This window comes from Arachis duranensis, chromosome 8 (assembly GCF_000817695.3).
Source record: "Arachis duranensis cultivar V14167 chromosome 8, aradu.V14167.gnm2.J7QH, whole genome shotgun sequence".
In the NCBI taxonomy this organism is placed as follows: Eukaryota; Viridiplantae; Streptophyta; class Magnoliopsida; order Fabales; family Fabaceae; genus Arachis; species Arachis duranensis.
The window spans coordinates 37,131,771-37,140,674 of NC_029779.3; positions in this window are offsets into that span (position 1 = coordinate 37,131,771).

The window sequence follows — 8,904 nt, forward strand, 5'->3', positions numbered from 1 at the left end:
TGTTGGCGACGGACAAGACCATCGTTGTCGGTGTCGAACTGAAGAGAAGGGAACGACTAGAGACAGAGGCTGAGTTTGAATGGGAAGTTTGGATCTGAGTTTCGGCTTTCTTCGAGACGTTATTGAAACCGTACCATCAGAGGCTGCAGTCTTCAGTGACGACAACAAGCACGACGGAATTGACAGACCTTGGCGGCAGCGACGAGTTCAGAAAATAAAAGAGAGAGAGAGAGAGGGGGGTAGGTGAGACCGAAGATCTTGATGCTGAGCTCCTCAATATTCTCCGACACGGCGATGGCGACTAGGGGACAGAGGTGAGTGGCGTGGTGAGAGAGCGAGCTGTGGTTGCTGTGGAAAGGGAAATGCAGGGAGGCTTTGGTGAAATTGTGAAGGGTTTCTGAAGATGAAAAAGAAATTGAGGTTAAGGGTATTTTAGTAAAAAAAATGATAAAAGTATGATTTTATAATGTTTTGTAACGTTGGAGATGATATTAATAACGAAAAAAGGTCGATGACGAATTTGATTTTGACCCCAAACTTTAAGGATGAAAAAAGTACTTAACCCTAAATATTTTACAAATTATAAAAGTGATTAAAAAGGTTAATTTTTTTTTCAAATTATACATTTATTAATCAAATTCAATCACAAAATAAAAAAAATCTCAAAAGACAAAAAAAATAATTCAAAAGCCACCAAAAATTTAAAATTTTCAAAATTTTCTCTCTTGCTTTCTTTTTGAAACAAAAAATAAAAATAAAACTTCTCTAGTAATTTTTATAATTTGTAAAAAAGGTTATACCGTAGTTAATTGATTAGGTTAAGAAAATTTAAGTTAGATTAATAATTTAATCATGATAAATCAATGTATTTCATCTAATAATAATAAGACATGTTATAAAAAGTAATTTATTTTTTATTTAGAGAGGGTTGGATAAAATGTTTTTTTTTTTAAGGAAGATGCCTGAGACAAAGAATTAGTATATTCTATATCATTCTTGAAAAAAAAAATACAGAAACACTGATAAGAGACATAATTTATTTTGTTTTTCTTTCATTATTTTTTATCAAACTTTCATAATTATAATTTTTATTATTATATTTTTATTTCTAATTTTTTTATAGAAAAAAATAAATATATTAAATTTTCATAATTTATTCTAATTAATTATTAATAATATAAGAATACTATTTTTTATATTTATATTTTTTAATTAATTATTACTAATATAAGAATACTATTTTTTATATTTATATTTTTTGTGTCTTATTTTTATTCTTTTATCTTATCATGTTCACAAAAATAAACGCATTTTATTCTGTCCAAAAATATAATACTCATGGAATTAATCAATGATAAATTAAACAGAGACTGCTCCAAATTGAAGGTGATGCATGACCATATGATTAACCAATTTATCAACATAAGAATGAGCTTTCCTAACTAAGCACATTATTAGTAATCTAACCATTGCTTACTTTATAGTTTGCATTGGGATAATATCTTTAATGCAGAAATTAAATATAGTCACAAGAATAATAATCTAATCTAGATTCCAGATTTCAAATCAGAGAATTCAACATGCACAAAACTCAAATCATATAGTAATTGTACTCAACTAACTCAAGAGTCAACAGTAAACAGAAAAAAATTTCTTTGTGGCTTTTTTATTTAAAGAAATATAGAAGTGATTAATAACAAGAATACTGGTATTTGTATATTTATCGATAACTTATAGTGGGAATATTTCTGTGAACAAAGTTATAGTGGGATATGAGATATTAACAATATTCGTCTTCCATTAGTTCATGAAATGACTACACTAGTGTTTGGAACTAAATTCGGTATGACTGACTAACAAAGAAAACCTTTCATATGGCTATGTACCAAAAATTTCTCATTATGACTAAAAAGTAAAAATCAACTTAATTAATTAATTAAATATAAATTTTTTCAAGTATTCTAGAATAATATTGGTGTACTGTTATTGTTTGAATAAGCTCCTTTTTTTATATAACTCATCATCCAGTTTTGGTTGAACTTGATCTCCAGTAAATGAATGAAATATACATCGATTCAATTATAATTTTTAAATTTATAAAAAAATATAAAATTATATTTTTTTTTAAATATTATGAACAAAATTAAAACCAAATGTTTAATTTACTAGATGTTAGAGAGAAAAAGATTAAAAGCTACTTTACCCAAAAATTTAGTTTATACCTTTGGATCGTACGTGCACCCTAACTACCTTAGTGCTAAATATATTATAGTCAGTAGGCAGCAGCAAATGATTGAAGGATTAAACAAATAATACAACTAATTAGGTGAATAGATTTATATAGTGATGTCATTACAAGCATAACTATTTGGATTTGTTGCAAGTACTCACAGTGTTTGTGGATAACGATTCTGATTTTGGTGAAATGTCATTTCTTTAAGTGGGTTTAATTTGTCAATTATGGAAAGATAAAATAGTAATTCGAGAAAGTTTGATATGATGTCAATTGTCAATATAAAAATTGTGTCTAGTGTCTATTACGCTCTAACTCATGTTAACCTAATTAAGTGTAGAATTAAATGTAAAATTATATATTGTTATGTTAACTTAATTTTGTATTCTTTTTTATGGTTTCAGTGGCTAAGAGAATGGGAGTTGAATCTTAGTCCCTTTTTTTTTAATACACTTTCTGGTCTTTGAGGAGACTTTTTTGTTTTTGTCTCGTCCCTAGCCACGAGACTTTTTGTTTTTGTCTCGTCACTTGACACGAGATATTTTTTATTTTAGCTCCTGTACAGCAGAAACAGAAATGGAGTAGTAGAGAAAGAAGATTACACCCAGATATATCCTGGTTCAGCTGCTAAGTGCAATGCAGCCTACATCCAGTCTCCATCACAACAATGATGGAATTTCACTATAATCATCTAGATTACAAACAGTAAAGTGCTAACCCAACTTACAAGGGGATTCCCATAGAATCATGAAACACAACATAGATGAACAAAGGAACTCTAAAACATCTATGGCTTTTTCTTTTAATTTTGCACTCTCTGCCTTTTTTCGCTCTATGACTTTTTCATACAAACCTCACTGTTTGCCTTTTTTCATGAGACTCAAGACATGATAAAATTAAACAGAAAAATACTAAACAGAATACATTGAAGGAGAAGAAAATCTGTAAGCTTAGGTAGCTATGAGACTTCTGTGCCTTGCACTCTCACTTTCTTCCCTTAAATCAAACTGTGACTGTTCACTCCTTTTATAGAGAAGAGAAGCCTTCACAGTTGAAACAAAACCAAGCTTAACTTCCTTTCCTTCAAAACAGAACCGGTTCGGCCACAGAGAGAGAAGAGGTAACTCATGCAAAACCCAACATGCAAATACCTCTAGTTCTTCCTTAGTCATCACTCTTCATCAATCCGAGCGCTCCATCCTTGGCTTGCTCTCCAAGATGGATTTTTGGCCCTTGATGCTTCATGATGATGATGACTTCATCTGCTCCAATCTCTGCCTCTTCCATCACTTCGCCACTCTAGCTACTTCCTGTGGTGGTTGAGCAGAATCAGAGACAAGTCATGCCTCCAAGAATCTCCTCCTTGCTGGCCGAATCTCCTTCTTTCTTTTTGAGTATGAAGGATCCGAGATTACCTCACCAAATCTTACCACTTTTGGTGATAATCTCAGCCACAACATACTTTTCTTTTGTTATGTTTTCTTGCCATCATTAGTTCGATGGTCTTGAAGCATGCATCTTCTTCTTTCTTTTGGTTGCTGAACCTAGCTCCCATTGTTTCCTGGGTAATGACCGAGAAGAAGAGAAGCAAATAGAGAGAGAAGAAAGAGAAAATAAAAGCAAAGCAATGAGTGTTATGATAGATAAATTAATTAGGTGCATTTCTCCATGCTTTGTGTAGTAGCGTGTAAGCTACCATTAATTGCCATCATATCACTTTGACCTTTTCTCTTTCATATTTCCAAGGACTGCATTAACTTTACTTGATAAAATTTGAATTCCTCCACAAGTTAAAGTGTGAAGTCCGTTGGAAGCATGCAACCAAGATTCAATGAATTGGGTTTTTCATTATTTTAACCATTGTGTCCCAATTTCATTTTTTCTTTCGGACCAAGCATGCAAAACAAATTGGGCTTATTATACTATTTGAATTCTGGCCCAATAATAACATTTGCTTTCCTGATGAATTTTTGGATCAAGCATTGAACAAATAGGAAAGCTTTCTTTGGGCTTGTAGTAATAATAACTTAATCTGGCCCAATTTAGCACATTAAATAATTCAGCCATACTCATCATACATTCTAGCATCAAACCAAGGCTGAATATTGTTGGGCTTGCATCAGAATCTTATTTTCAGCCCATTAAAGAATCTGCACAGCAAAAAATCATACTTTAATCAAGAATAAATTAATAATTTTGCTGTTAATAATGTTTGATCATCATCAATTTAATTTAGAGTTTTCCAAACTCATCAATCTCCCCCTTGATGAAAAACATTATTAAAATTGAAATGGAAATAAATTTAAAGATTTGAGTACGAGTACTCCCTTTGAAGATTGAATTTCTCTCTCTTTCAAATTATCACATGGCTCCCCCTTGATGTATGCTATTTTACTAAGGGAAGCACTAACCTGTAACATTTAAGTTAAGCTTCAAGTAACAATGTTATTTAGCATATTATGTAATGCTAAATGCTTGATCTATAAGCAGTTTAAATTGATAATCAAAACTTATTTGACATCATAAACTTATTTTCTGCTCAATGCACACAACATAATCAAACAGAAATAATTTTTGCTGTTCAAATTGGTTAAAAAATATTTTTCAACAAATCAGAACAATCATAGTTATAGTAGGAAAAATATTTTTCAAGCAAGATATAATCTTTCCAAACACAGCAACTATTTCCATTAAGAATTAAGAGAACTGCCAAAAATAAATCCAACAAAAATCATTTTATCAAGGTAAGTAGTAAACACATTTTACCAAGATAAATATAAAAAATTGATAGTAATCAAGATAATCCAAATGCATTCTCAATCAATCAACAGAGGTGATCATGAATTTTCACAAGATGAAAATTTCATCCCCTGTTCCCTGTTCTCAAATTTCCTGTTCCAGTTTTAATTTTTTTTATCCTTATTCTCTCCCTTTTGTCATCAAAGGGTTCACCTGCAAAACAAAACTTGACAAAGGAAACAGAACATACCAAATATAACCCAAAAAAATGTCAAAGTATCACAAGGTTATGGTACTAGCAGTATCCAACCTAACAAAACAGAGTATCAAATTGAGCCTAAAAGTGCCAATATCAAAGAAAACAAAGAAGCAATCATCAATCATCAGAAAGATTGAACTCTGAGTCAGAATCTTCTTCTTTATCCTCTGTCCCCATCTCAGCCTCAAAGCTTTGAACCATGAAGCCCACCCTTTCATGACATTTCCTCCAGGCCTTTTCATTTTCATATGCTAACTTCCGGGCAGTCTTATGGGATTGAACCATTAACTTTGACATGTTAAGGAATTCATTAAGAACTTCTCTGATTGATGCAGTCACTTTAGAAGGTTCAGGGGGTCGACTCTCAGGATCGCTGATTGATGGCTCGGAGGGCATTGAGCGCTTATTTTTCTTACCCGAAACTCCTCCTCCTTTAATCATTGAAGTTTTGTTCTCAACAGTTTCATTAGATAAATCAACCTTAAAATACTCAAAGATACATGTGAGAAACATTTCATAAGGAAGATTAGCCTTTTTTGTACTTTTAACTGCTTCCCACATATGACGTATCATAATATAAGCAAATGAAATTGGAGAAGAAGTAACAAGGGCAAAGAGAATAATGGAGTCAGAAACTGTTACTCTGTGATGAGACCCACTTTGAGGAGTGAGAATGTGAGTGATGATCCGGTGCAGAAGTGAGTTCTCAGGACCGAGTGCTCGATGTGTTGGAATTAATCCATCTAATCCAGAAAGATTTGCACATATGTGTTGCAAGACAGTTTGCTGTGTGACTCCAACCTGATCATCCCATTTATCAGTCATGTAAACTTTTGGTCCTTCATCCTCATACCCAAGAGCAGCACTTATGGTTTGAGGATTGAGAGTCATGTAAACACGCTTGACGTAAGAATGAATTGAGCCATCAATCAAACGCATGTTTGCGTAAAATTCCCGAACCAACCCTGGGTAAACAAATTTTTGAATGTGAACCAATGGAGTCCACTTCAGGGCATTGAACAGTGAAGAAAAGTTGATCCCTTTGGTGGCAAGATTTTCAAGATTTACCAAGTATGATGGGCAGAGATGACGTTTCAGCAAAACTTCTTTGTGGAATTCGTAGAAAGCACAAGAGTAGAACCGAGAGGGATCAAAATGTGAGTGAGTTTTGTGAAATTTGTTTTTGAATTCTAGTGAATCCAAATTGGCAGGTTCTCTAGTATCATGCAACACAAAACTTTTCGTCCTCTGAGAACCTTTTCCATATGCATGTGGGGTGGATTTTTTGTGTGGTGATGGAGGGGTGAGGTGTGTGATTCCTCTTCATCTTCTTCAACACTCGGTTGCTTGTTCTTTTCTGTCTTTTCTCTCCCTGAAGTTTTTCGAACAATAACTTTCCGGCGCATAGTTTCGGTCTTTTTGGAGGGTGGTGTATGAGTTGAGGAGGATGTAGAGTGAAGATGGATATGGGTGTGAGTTTGACGTGATGAAAAAGGAGGACTTTTTGGAATAGAGGTTCGGCCACTTCTTCTAGGTGCCGTTTTTTTTTCATAGTGAAGGGAAAGAATGGGGTTGGAAGATAAAGTGATGCCCGAGAGTGTAGTGAGTGGAGGGAGGTTAGAGAGGCATTAAATGCTGATTGGAGAGAGATAGTGGAGGAAGTTAATGACCATTATGGGCGCGGTTATTAACCAGAGGGTTTTGGAAAAGTGGTTTCCTAGAATCAAGGGATTAGATGGAGAGAGGGATTTGATTTGACAATAACCACTTCCACTAGGATTTGATATGACAACAAAAAGATTTGATCATCATAAAATGAGGGATCAATCAAAAATTCAAGGTGGGGTTAATCAAGATTTTGTGGGGCCCATGAGAAACAAAGTCTGCGCAGCCTCCCCCTTAATTACATCATCTCCAACATGCTTGAAATTTATCTCGTCCATTCCTACGAGATAAAACCGAGCAGAGTTAGAATTTCACAGATATTCAACAGAACTTAAATCAAACATTTCCAAGCTTTTTCTTAGAGAACAGAATCTGTCTTCACAGAGGGGGTTTTGTAAAAATATCTGCAAGTTGATCTTCAGATTTTACAAATTGAATATCAATAGTACCCTTTTGCACATGTTCTCTAATAAAATGATATTTGATCTTAATGTGCTTAGTTCTTGAGTGTAAAACAGGATTTTTAGAAATATTTATAGCAGTCATATTGTCACAAAATAGGGGTATACTATTAATTTTTAATTTGTAATATTCCAATTGAGTTTTCAACCAAATTAATTGTGAACAACAAGCGGGTACAGAAATATATTCAGCTTAAGCTGTGGATAGAGCCACTGTGTCTTATTTTTTGCTTGACCACATGTTAAGTGAGCTTTCAAGGAAGCAACACATGCCGGAGGTGCTCCTTCTATCCACCCTATCTCCCGCATAATCTGCAACACAAAATCCTACTGCACAAAAATTATCAGATTTTGGATACCATAAGCCATAATCACATGTTCCCTTAATGTATCTAATGATACGCTTAACAGCCGAAAGATGTGATTCTTTTGGGTGAGATTGAAATCTTGAACATACACCCACACTTTGAACAATATCCGGTCTAGAGGATGTAAGATACATTAGTGAACCAATCATTCCCCTATACCGTATTTCATCGACATCTTTGCCAGCATCATCTTTTTCAAGTTTATTGTTTGGATGCATTGGTGTTCCCATTGGTTTAGAATTTTCTAGGCCAAACTTTTTGATAAGTTCTTTTACATACTTTCCTTGGTGAATAAAAGTACCACTTGGAGTTTGTTTAATTTGGAGGCCAAGAAAGAAAGTAAGCTCTCCCATTAAACTCATCTCAAACTCACTAGTCATGAGTTTTCCAAACTCTTCACACAAGGACTCATTGGCCGAACCAAACACAATGTCATCCACATAACTTGAACTAGAAGAATATCATCATTAGATGCTTTAATAAATAAAGTCTTGTCCGTGGTACCCCTTTGAAATTTATTTTCTAATAGGAAGGCACTAAGCCTTTCATACCAAGCTCTTGGAGCTTGCCTAAGGCCATAAAGAGCCTTTGAAAGTTTGAAAACATGATTTGGAAAATCTTTATGTTCAAAATCAGGGGGTTGGGCCACATACACTTCTTTATCAATAAAGCCATTAAGGAAAGCACATTTGACATCCATTTGAAACATTTTGAAACCCTTGTGGACAGCATAGGCAAGAAGCAACCTAATTGCTTCCATTCTAGCTACCGGAGCAAAAGACTCATCAAAATCTATTCCCTCTTCTTAATCGTAACCTTGGGCCACTAATCTAGCCTTGTTACGAACAACTTGTCCATCCTCACCAAGTTTATTTTTAAACACCCACTTAGTACCCGTAACTTTCTTACCATCCGGATGAGGTACTAAAGTCCAAACCTCATTCTTGTCGAATTGAGCAAGCTCTTCTTCCATGGCCTTGACCCATGATGGGTCTTCAAGAGCTTCTTTCACATTATTGGGCTCCATTTGTGACAAAAATGCAAAGTTACTTGGTTCAGATTGTCTTTTGGTTGAGGATCTTGTTGTTATTCCTTGGGAGGGATCACCGATTATGAAGTCATGAGGATAACCCCTCATAGACTTCCATTCTCTAGGCTTCCTTTGTGGTGTTGAGCTTT